Here is a 12034-nt window from a genome sequence, read left to right as displayed (position 1 = left end):
TTTTTCGGCCCTGTCCGAATTTCGTTCACCGTCGACCTTCTTTTCTGGAATCCAAACTGCCTGTAACTCTTTCGGCCTATATGATCCTGGATCCGCGGGCGGTTTTCCTGGCTTCGGCAACAGCACCAGTTTCTGGATTTTCCATATTTCTGGAAATTGACCTTCGTCCAGGCATTTCTGCATAACCTTCCTTACCATATCTCGATACGCAAGGACCGCTGCTTTGAGTGCCACGTTTGGGATTCCATCCGGACCCTGGGCCTTGTTCAACTTCAGCACTTTCACAGCTGCTATGAGCTCCTCGTTGGAGATCTGACGAGCTTCGGCATTTCCTACCTCTTCATTGCCATATGGTGTGGCCGGCCACATTGTAGGACCATGCTTTGGGAATAGATCCTTGACGATGTTGGAACACAATTCTCCGCTCTTCTCGGATTTCCTCGTGTCTCACTCTCTGATATCGTCTCCTGGCTTTAAGACAAGCGGCGCGAAGAATGCAGAGTACCTCATTCCACCAGTATACGGGACGTCGGTTGTTTGACCATCGCCCTTGTCAGCTCCACCGCATCGAGATCCGGAATATCGCTGTCTACACGAAGTGCTTCGACGAAATGGTCCTTGTCGAAGGGACCTACGATATTCTGGTCGAATTTGGCCTTGTGCCATTACTCGAAAGAGGTTTTGGAGTGGTACAAGGTATAAAGCAAGCATTTCGAAAGCATCATAAGGAAGTGAAATCGGAGGAAGATATGAAGAAAAAATTAACTGCCACGTAAAAAAAGTTGGACCAAGTGTTGTACAGGACTTTGTGAGTAGTGTGAAGAGAAAGGATCGTGCATTTGGATATGGAATTGAAATTGAATAGAACATGGTAAAATATTCATAACATGTTTTATTTTACTCTCTGAAAGTTTGAAGATGATTGGTTGAACGTGCGAATTTTGACAAATATTTGAGTGTGTTGCAATTTTATTCCGTACTCCCTTTAGACCAAAGATAACTCAGATCTAACCATTTAAAATTGACAACTTTAATTCAAAAGTCGTTGTTCAATAATGTATATAAATTGACAAAAATTTGCTATTTTTAAATGTTGAAAACATCTCAAACTTTGCGCAATTGTAATTGAATTTTTGTTTGTCTACCACAACTTTTAATCAAATCTTCCACCCACTTTGAACATTTCCAGTACTAAATTCAATTTTCCACGGTTGTTTAATTGGTGGCTCGGAGAATATACGCGTGATAGGTTTGGCAACCCATGCCTTAGATACATCTCGGTTGATCGTCTTCATCGTCATCCTCAACGACATCGCACTCTCAAGCCCCAATTCATTCATCGTATATCACTCTTGAATGGCCCTACGACGGTGCCCAAGTCACCTATCCCACAGCCGGAGCACTGATTTGCTCAATGAGTTGGCACAAAGAAAGCCGAGTGCAGCCAGATTCGAGCCGGACAGAATCCACAAAGGGAACCGTTAAATCCGATTAAGTTCGGGCTTAGAAGCTTCCCTGTGTGAAGTGAAGAAGGGGCCCCATAGAGAATCGATTGAGCAAACGAACGAGTAGGTATGTTTTCTTTGAATTCGGCGATCTATGTGTGGCCTGATTTAGTCTTCTACGGGCTGGTAGAAAAGACGGCTGAACAGAAGTCGCTGACTATGGCTTCTATTTACAAACATCGAGATTTTTCGATGGTTTGTTTTTCTCTAGTTCAGGTGGCATTGAAATAAGAAGTTTTTCATTTCAATTTTTTTCAATCACTATCCTGAATAAAAGAACTCAGATACATTCTATGTTATATTATTCCTTATGTTTTACGTTAGTTGGAATCGCATCAGAGATTTATCTAGCAATTTATTTAGAAACTACTCTAGCGATTTCCCTAGGAGTCGTTCTGCAAGATTTTCATTTAAGGATCCCACTAAAGACTCTTCTTTGAAATTCGGCAGTATTTTTAACAGGATTTCTTGCAGATATTTATCCAGGAATTCCTGCAATAAGTCATTTAGTAATTATTTCAATATTTCCCCAGAATTCCATTATAACATCAATTTGTTCAGGATATCGAAAGAATTCTCAATCAAGAGAATGTTTTCGACAGTTCTTGGAGAACTGATTTGAAAAGAGTAAAAGCTTCTATTAAAATATTAAAAAACATTCAAGCTGTTGGATATTATTTAACATCCTCATCAAAAAACTTCCAAAAGGTAGCCTCTCGTTCTTGGTTTTTTTATTCATCAAATGGTTTTAGCTGGCAAATTCTCCTGAAAATGTAAAAATGATAAAAAAAAAATCCAAAGCTTCTTGCTATCGTCCAATCAACTTGCTTCCATCTATCAGTAGATTTTAGAACAGAGTGATGGATCACGTCAACGAAAGTTTAATTTTTTAAATGAACAGTTCGGATTCCGACATGGACATTTTATCACTCATTAACTTTTACAGGTAGCTAATGATTTTTATTCTTTCCAACGAATCTCTCCCAAGTTTGGATCTTGTTTATGGGTTTTATCATACCCTGTTATCCCCTCGATCTAACCACAGCTGTAGCAGAAGATGATAAACAGGGTCTCATGATGTGTTGTGGATCATGATTGTTACAGAAAGCGTTAAGAGAGATACTCTTAATTTTCCCAAAATTCAATCCCTGCTACCAGGTCTTGCATTTTTTACTGCACTTTAATGAGACAAGGTTGACGATCGTTTCAAGACCAATCACTACAAAAAACATATCGATTGGCAAGCTATCATGTAAATAGCGTGATCTTAATAACCACTGGTACAATTAATTAGTAAGAGTACGTCAAACAGTGTCTGCAGAAATGGCTCTTGCCGTTTAATCACAAGTCCACGCGTTCTGTATTACTTTGGCCTGATTTGACGGCAAATCCACAGCAAGCGGGAAAGTGGTTCAATTAGTGACAATCTTGAAATAGGCCTATTCACATGACGTCCCAAATCAGCTGATCGGGAAGCACTTTGACATTTCTTTTATGAAAATGACAGGCCCGTGTTAGCACCGGTCCTCCACCGATGTAAACAAATGCACAGCCGGATCTGTCACATGAAAAGGCCTATTGTGCAAAAAGCTTTTGTTTTTTTTTTTTTTTTTTTTACAAGGGGGAAATCTGCAAACAGATTCCCTGAGAAGATAACTCAGGGAATGCGGGGATGACGCACCAACGACGACCCGCTGAAACCAGCCTATGCACTGTGCATGAGCAATTCATTTAGAATTGCTCAAGTGGTGAACAGTGCATCGACATGACCAAGGACTCAGACCCTCATCTCCCCGGAACCACCTTACGGTATTTCTTCGGGAAGGGACCAGTGCATATAGCACAACACGTGTAGCAGAAGTAGCCTAGACAAACTGCTTCTGTGCAAAAAGCTTGTAACCGGCCAAACAACACAGAGCTACGAATCATTGAAAGATTTTGGGCCACTGCACAGTGCTTCCAAGGGCCTAAATTCGTGATCGAAAATGTTTTGCACCAGAAAAGTTGCTAGGTGGATTCATCACAAAAATAATTCTTTCTTAAGAAGCTTCAACATCCCGAACAACTTCTCTGAAGACATCATACCTCTAAAACCAACTTTTCTGGTGCAAAACATTTTCGATCACGAATTTACGCCCTTGGAAGCACTGTGCACTGTGAAGCCAAATGGCGTAAAAAAAGAGACAAATAGTGTGAAAGATTTTTCAAAAAAGTGGGAAAATATTCCAAAACTGTGGTAAATTCTTATGCATGGTTAAAACAAAAATTTCGAGCATTTGAATATTACAAGGCAGAATAACATAAAATCAATTGAATTTCAAAATTAATTCAAATATTTTTTTTCTGTGAGAATTTCTTTGGCTAGATTTTACTATGCGCATAGGGCTTTGCACGATAAATCATTCACTCATTCCTCCATGAAATTTATAAACAACAATGCCATACAAAATCATTATATTTCAGAGAACAGATATTTTCCATTGCTTACTTGATTTCGAGTCGCTTAAATATTAATCGCACATTTCTCGCCTACTTTGATGACTTCTACGAAAAAGGCATCATCTGGTAGCCGGACCACTTTGTTCCATCGTCAGTAGAGAAGCTTAATTTTCGGTCGACTCGATAAAACCACTAGCTCGCCAACACCGTCAAAAATGAACACACTTCCAACAAGTACACCTACATGCCACGCTCCGGCAAATCAATGCGCCAGCAAACTTCACAACTTTACATTTAAAATAAAATGAAATAAAACGGGAATAATCCAAAAGCCGGGGCATGGGAGACAATCGAGCCGCACGTCTGTATTGGCGTGTCTGCATAAATATTCGTGTTCCATCGTCATTCAGCACATACTTTCCTGCAGCTGGTTGGTTCTGTACTCTGAAGTTGCGCGCACATACGCTTCAAGTGTTTTTGTTCTATTTATTACCCGGCAACAAGCAGCAGCAGCAGCAGCAACCGTTGGCTATTCTATAGATGAGGATTGGAGATGCGAAACAGCAAAAAAATTAATTGTAATATCACATCGTTTTCGATGAACATTACTCGCGTTGTAATTATTGCGCATTATTGCATTAAATCGACCAATCAAGTTATTTTATAGATGTACATCGAAAACGATGTAATATTACATTTTTGCTTTTGCAATGCGTACAGTGGAATTAATTTACGACCCCTCGTATAAGTCGATGGGCCTTTCTATGATTATTCAACTTAAAAAAAATCATTTCAAATGATTTCAACTGATATTAATATATTAGAAACCGAGTATGAAATCCTTGGCGATCCTTAGAATATCGGTCGAACAGTTTAACTAAAGATAGTTTCTTTTACATTTCTCACACTTCTTCACTGCAATCGTGCCAAACAAACAAACCGGCCTGCTGCGCTTCGTCGATGGAATCAACAAAAAATTGATTTTATTTTTATTTTGTTTCGCTGACCGCCCACTTTTGCATTTCAGCGAAATTCTACTGCAGCTGATTTGCGCCGTCATCTCATGTACGACGACTAGGACCAACTGACAGTGGGACGAGTGCTCTAAATCGCGAACTTTTTTCAGTAGCGCTTTAACACGTTTTTTTATCGGTTTGAAAGATTCTCATATCGGAAGTTACGGGAGAAAATTTGTTCTTCCATCAAGACTATGCCTTCTGCCATGCTTTGAAGAACACCGAATAGTTCCTCGAAGAGTGAATTATTTTTGTATGTCAGTGGCCTCATAGAAAATGTGAAGGGACTACTTTCTAACAATGTTTTCAAATATGGGAACACTAACGACACTGTTGACCAGCTGAAGAAGATGATTAAGGGGTCTATTTTGTAAATCGAGCAGATTCATGTGACTCGTCTGTAACCACTGTCGATCAAAGCAAGCATGCATATTTCAGATGTCACCCGTCGACTCCCATAGTAAGTCACATATGGACCAATGCACGAGTTCATTATTTGACGTTTTAGCGGTGCCGTGTTATTTATACTTACTTACTTACTTACTTACTTATTTGGCTTTACATCAATTATCTTGATAAAGCCTCGCCAACAATATTTCGCCAATTCCCTCGGTTCATGGCCGCTTCTCTCCATCCTCGCCTGTGACCCACGCTCTCCAGGTCCTGGTGTACCTGATCAATCCACCTAGCTCGCTGCGCCCCACGCCTTCTTGTTCCGACCGGATTCGTGGCGAACACCATCTTTACAGGGTTGTTGTCCGGCATTCTTGCAACATGCCCTGCCCAGCGTATCCTTCCAGCTTTAGCTACCTTCACGATACTGGGTTCGCCGTAGAGTTGAGCGAGCTCGTGGTTCATCATTCGCCGCCACACGCCGTTCTCCTGTACGCCGCCGAAGATCGTCCTTAGCACTCGGCGTTCGAAAACCCCAAGAGCTTGCAAGTCCTCCTCGAGCATAGTCCACGCCTCATGCCCATAGAGGACTACCGGTCTTATGAGCGTTTTGTACATCGTGCATTTGGTGCGGGGGTGAATCTTTCTTGACCGCAGTTTCTTCTGGAGCCCATAACAGGCACGACTTCCGCTGATGATGCGCCTTCGTATTTCCCGACTAACATTGTTGTCAGCCGTCAACAAGGATCCGAGGTAGACGAACTCGTCCACCACCTCGAAGGTATCCCCGTCTATCGTAACACTGCTTCCTAGGCGGGTCCTGTCGCGCTCAGTTCCGCCAACCAGCATGTACTTTGTTTTCGACGCATTCACCATTAGCCCGACTCTTGTTGATTCGCGTTTCAGGCGGGTGAACAAATCTGCCACCGTTTCAAATTTTCTCCCAATAATATCCATGTCGTCCGCGAAGCAAACAAATTGTCCGGATCTCGTGAAAATCGTACCTCGACTGTTAAGTCCGGCTCTCCGCATGACACCTTCAAGCGCAATATTGAACAACAGGCACGAAAGTCCATCGCCCTGTCGTAGTCCCCGCCGAGACTCGAACGAACTGGAGTGTTCGCCCGAGATCTTCACGCAGTTTTGCACACCGTCCATCGTTGCTCTGATCAATCTTGTGAGCTTCCCGGGAAAGCTGTTCTCGTCCATGATTTTCCATAGCTCTATGCGGTCGATACTATCGTATGCCGCCTTGAAATCGATGAACAAATGGTGCGTAGGGACCTGGTACTCACGGCATTTCTGGAGGATTTGCCGCACGGAAAAGATCTGGTCCGTTGTCGAGCGGCCGTCGATGAAACCTGCCTGATAACTTCCCACGAACTCGTTTGCTATAGGTGATAGACGACGGAAGAGAATCTGGGATAGCACTTTATAAAAGGCGTTTAGGATGGTGATTGCACGATAATTTTCACACTCCAGTTTGTCGCCCTTTTTGTAGATAGGGCATATAACGCCTTGCTTCCACTCCTCCGGTAGCTGTTCCGTTTCCCAGATTCTGACTATCAGCCGATGCAGACAAGCGGCCAACCTGTCCGGGCCCATCTTGATGAGTTCGGCTCCGATACCATCCTTGCCAGCGGCTTTGTTGTTCTTGAGCTGTTGAATGGCATCCTTAACTTCCCCCATCGTGGGAGCTGGTTGATTTCCGCTATCCGCTGTGCTGACGTAGCCATCGCCTTCGCTGTCCTGACCTTCTGTGCCTGTGTTCTCTGCGCCATTCAGGTGTTCATCGTAGTGCTGCTTCCACCTTTCGATCACCTCGCGTCCGTCCGTCAAGATGCTCCCATCCTTATCCCGGCACATCTCAGCTCGCGGCACGAAGCCTTTGCGGGATGTGTTGAGCTTCTGATAGAACTTCCGCGTTTCTTGAGAACGGTACAGCAACTCCATCTCTTGGCACTCCACCTCTTCCAGGCGGCGCTTTTTGTCCCGGAATAGGCGGGTTTGCTGTTTCCGCTTCAGTCTGTATCGTTCCACGTTTTGCCGCGTACCATGCTGCAGCATTGCAGCCCGCGCTGTATTCTTCTCCTCTAAAACCTCTTGGCACTCCTCGTCGAACCAATCGTTTCTTGAGCTCCGTTCCACATATCCGACAACGCTTTCGGCAGCGTCGTTAATGGCTGCTTTGACTGTCCTCCAGCAGTCCTCAAGAGGGGCCCTATCGAGCTCGCCCTCATCCGGCAACGCTGCCTCAAGATGCTGCGCGTTGGCATTGGCGACATCCGGTTGTTTCAGCCGCTCTAGATTGTACCGGGGCGGGCGTCGGTACCGTACATTGTTGATGACGGATAGTTTTGGGCGCAGTTTCACCATCACCAGGTAGTGGTCGGAGTCAATGTTGGCGCCACGATAGGTTCTGACGTCGGTTATGTCGGAGAAGTGCCGTCCATCGATCAAAACGTGGTCGATTTGCGATTCTGTCTGCTGAGGTGATCTCCAGGTGTACCGATACGGGAGGCTGTGCTGGAAATAGGTGCTACGAATGGTCATGTTCTTGGAGGCGGCAAAATCTATCAGTCGTAGGCCGTTCTCGTTCGTCAGCCGGTGGGCGCTGAACTTTCCAATCGTCGGTCTGAACTCCTCCTCCTTGCCAACCTGAGCGTTCAAATCTCCTATGATGATCTTGACGTCGTGGCTTGGGCAGCGGTCGTATTCTCGTTCGAGCTGCGCGTAAAATGCGTCCTTGTCATCATCAGTGCTTCCGGAGTGTGGGCTATGCACGTTGATTATGCTGAAGTTAAAGAATCGGCCTTTGATTCTTAACTTGCACATTCGTTCATTGATCGGCCACCACCCGATCACGCGCCTTTGCATATCACCCATCACTATAAAAGCTGTTCCCAGCTCGCGTGTGTTGCCGCAGCTCTGGTAGATGGTATGATTACCTCTAAACGTTCGCACCAATGCTCCTGTCCAGCATACCTCCTGCAGCGCTACGATGTCGAAACCGCGGGTCTTCAGTACATCGGAGAGTATGCGAGTACTTCCAATGAAGTTGAGAGATTTGCAGTTCCACGTACCGAGTTTCCAATCGCTAGTCCATTTTCGTCGCTGTGGTCTTTGCCGATTGTTCCGGTCCGTATTCTCTCGTTGACGTTCCTGTGCTGATGTGTTTTTACGGCTGGCTCGCAGGGCCTGACACCAACCCCCTAGATTTCCGGAGGACCATTCCCCCTAAATGTTCGGAGGGCCATAGTGCGCAGTTTAGCTTAGAGTCCTTCTCTGGCACTCGGACGATGATCAGCCGCCCCTGACATGGGGAACAGACGCTGTTGTGAGCCGCTCCTAACGTGGAGTACAGACGCTCCAGGTTTGCAAAAGCAAACCCCCCCTTCCCTGTCAGCATACGACCAAAGTTCCCACCGGGGGTTGGTTACCCGATCTTCCCCAAGGTTACTCGTATCCCGGCCAGTACCACGAGGAGGTAGGGATAGGAGTTGCTGGGCAAGAGGCTAAGGACCGCACAAAGGGGTCTATTTTATTCCTGCAGGTACGCGAGGTACCAATGGTACGCCATGCCCAGCCATTTACCGCGCCCCGTGTTATTTATGTGACCATGGAAACCAGTGAATTCGGCACCGCTCAAACGTCAAATTAGTGAACTTGTGCATCGGTCCATAGTGACAACTGTCGATAAACTCGAGTGACAGAGCCGTGTCGAGCGAATTTATTGGTCGACAGTGACTCCAGTCGAGTCATTTTGATCGACTCGAGTTATGAAATAGACCCCTAAACTCAATTCGAACTCACTATTTTAATAACGCCACGGCGGCTCTATGCAGAGATTGCCAAACCTAAGTGCTGAAAAGTTTATTCAAACCTGTTTAGTATTGCCTCTACTGCCTCTAAAAGTGTGGACCAACATTTTGATTCAAATGTCGAACACTGTGTTCATTTTGTCTCATATTCCGAACATTTTGATTCTAATTCCGAACAGGAAGAACAAATCGTATTCAATTGATTAATTTCGCAAATACATTTATCCGAGCAAGTTTTACTGACCTCGAATCATCACTATACTTGAATTATAAAATAGATTAGAAGACGTTTAAATGAAATTGAAATTGACTCAAATTATCAGCAAATCAATTTTGTTATGATAAATTAAGTCGAATAAGAGTACAGACTAGTTCGCAAGAAAATTTACACACTCGCATTGCAAGCTATTTTTCATCATATAAAATATGCACGTATATCGCCTCCACTTTTGTACGTGCTCATATTTCAGTCCCTTGCTCTATAATTGTTATGTTAAAGATGCATGATGTGGAAAAACAATGCACGTCCATACAACTTGCAGATGATGGTTTAGGGTCTGTGAAGGGCTAAGGAGCGAAAATCTATCAAATAGCATTGAAAAAATCCCTTCATAATCTATCCATTTGGGGTATATTCATTTTAGAAATCAGGAAAATTTGTGATTGCAATTAAATTCTGTGGATTTGGGTAAAAATATGGTAAATTCTAAGCTTTAGGCTTTAGGTCAGCGTTCGGAATTTTCATAGAGGGCAATGGGTGGCCTCTGGCGATTTTTCTTTGCAAAAGTAAGTTTTCCCATAGTAAATCACATACAAACGACTGATTTCACCGATCGAGCTCGAATTTTACACAGCTGTTATGGGACCGAAATGACACCCAAAAAGTGAACTGGAGCGAGAAATTATATTTTTAATATAATTGTGTCCCATGCTAATGATCATATAGAGCAGTGATGCTCAGGCTCATTTTTCAATCATCTGTATTTCTGATCGAGGGTAGTTATCCAAAATTCGGATTCCTAATAGATTAGTGTGCTATTCATGATAACTATAGAGAGTTGGTGTATTTAGCAAACTTGTTTAATTACAAAAACACCAAATTTGAAAAACCTCAAAATAAAGTCGAAATTTATAGCTACAACAAGTCGATTAAAAAAATGTTTTAAAGCCCTAGTACCATTGGAGCAAATGTCAAAACTGCAAATGCAGTTTTCTTCGAAACAATAGACAACTCAGAAAAAAATAAAAACACAACAAATCTTTTGACTATTTTTAATTTTTATCGATTTGTCAATTATTTTTAAGCAAGCTGTTTTTTTTAGTCTTGACATTTTCACCAATTTTACTAGGATCGGCGATGCTGAAAAAAGTTTGCGATTTTGAGCTTTCGTCCTACTGTGAAACTATCGTAAAAACTGCCATCTAATTGCAAATCAGCAGATATGACTCTCTTGGTATCTGTGCATTGCTGAGTATTGTTTCTTTTTTACATCGACAATTGAAAACTTCATTTCGCATCCGATCCCGTCTGCCTGGGCGCCGTGGGCACAAAATTAGCCGCAGTTGTTTTGTCATTCGGTTTCGGCAAGACTTGTCTGACAGCGGCACCAACTTTTATTGGCAATTTTCGACTAGGGAAGCCACCACGTAGTGCAATTACTATATTTTTATTGATGTTGCGACACATAATCGCAAGAAAGTGTTCAGTGCAAGCCTACCATAAAAAAGGCATAGTTACCTCTGTTTCACCCTGGACGAGAGTCCGATAGAAAGTTGCGCCGCTGCCGTCGTCAGGGTCCGTAAAAACAGGAAATTGCGCTAGTCTCAGCATCAACTAGCAGGCAGTAGGCTATGCGCGCGCAGAAGTTACCACAGCGACGCGACTCACGGGTCTCATTTATTATTCAAAAAGCGCAGCAACCAGTCGAAACGCGACAATATTCACGATTTACACACCACTCTCTTCCCCTTTTAAACCCTCTTCCTTCCACATGCCCCTCGGCACATCTGCGAAAACTTTTACAACTCACTTGTGCAACTCGCACACGCAACGAGCAGTTTCTAATTTTACCGAACCTGCACTCTGGAGTGAATTGCCGAGGAGGCAAATCCAAGCGACACTCTTCTCTGCAGTGCAACTTTGGGAACAGTGGGACGTAGTAGGCACTTGCGCAGATTCTTGCCCCTTCCGACAATTTTCGGTCCCAGCAAACTATGGAATTTGATGTTTCCTGCGCGCGATCATCTACAACGACACGACGATCTTCAGAAACCCCCACGCCAAATCTCCGGCGCACACAAATCCAGCAGCAGCTTCAACAATAACAATAAAACAAGATCCGCCAACACCCCCGCATTCCGCGACAATCGTGGACAAGTCAGAGGTACTAAAAAGTGATCTCCTAAACAAAAAATCACGACTCACTACGAATATCAAAATCGCGCCCGAAGTCACGCTGAGCAGCGAGAGAACTGAATCGAACTCGTCGATTGGAAACCGAATGGAACTCCAGCGAAGCGATTTCGGCGCTCTCCAGATTTCGAGGGAATCCCTTTTCGTGTTTCCACGATCCAGCAGCAATCAATTCGGGCTCTCCCGAAAGAGAGCGGCTCTCGCCGCCGCTTGCAATCAATTTCAATCATGGATGGATAAACGATGCAGGGTCCCTTCCGATACTTCAACATGTTTATTTCCATTAAAAATGTACACTTTCGAATCGCGGCGCGAGGGCTCGCGATCAATAACCGAGCGTTCTCGCGATCGCAAGCGCGCGTTTATGTGGTGGGAAAAAAAGAAGAGAAACGATCACACTGCATATGCATAGGGTATAGGTTCCCAAATTGCGGGTCGTGGCCGCCA

The 12034-nt window shown here is 44.0% G+C and overlaps 1 protein-coding gene across 2 annotated transcripts in view; it reads right to left on the bottom strand.

Annotated features, from left to right (window-relative positions):
• LOC5577684 overlaps positions 1-11643 on the bottom strand; it is a 245090-nt gene extending 233447 nt beyond the window's left edge. For both annotated transcript variants that reach the window (XM_021849744.1, XM_021849757.1), the window contains exon 1: positions 10913-11643. The gene's annotated coding sequence lies outside the window, so the exon portion shown is untranslated. The remainder of the gene's footprint in view (positions 1-10912) is intronic.
• Positions 11644-12034: the final 391 nt, after the last annotated feature.

This window comes from Aedes aegypti, chromosome 3 (assembly GCF_002204515.2).
Source record: "Aedes aegypti strain LVP_AGWG chromosome 3, AaegL5.0 Primary Assembly, whole genome shotgun sequence".
Classification (NCBI taxonomy): domain Eukaryota; kingdom Metazoa; phylum Arthropoda; class Insecta; order Diptera; family Culicidae; genus Aedes; species Aedes aegypti.
The sequence above is the reverse complement of the archived record's forward strand: the minus strand, read 5'-3'. Positions and strand labels throughout refer to the sequence as shown.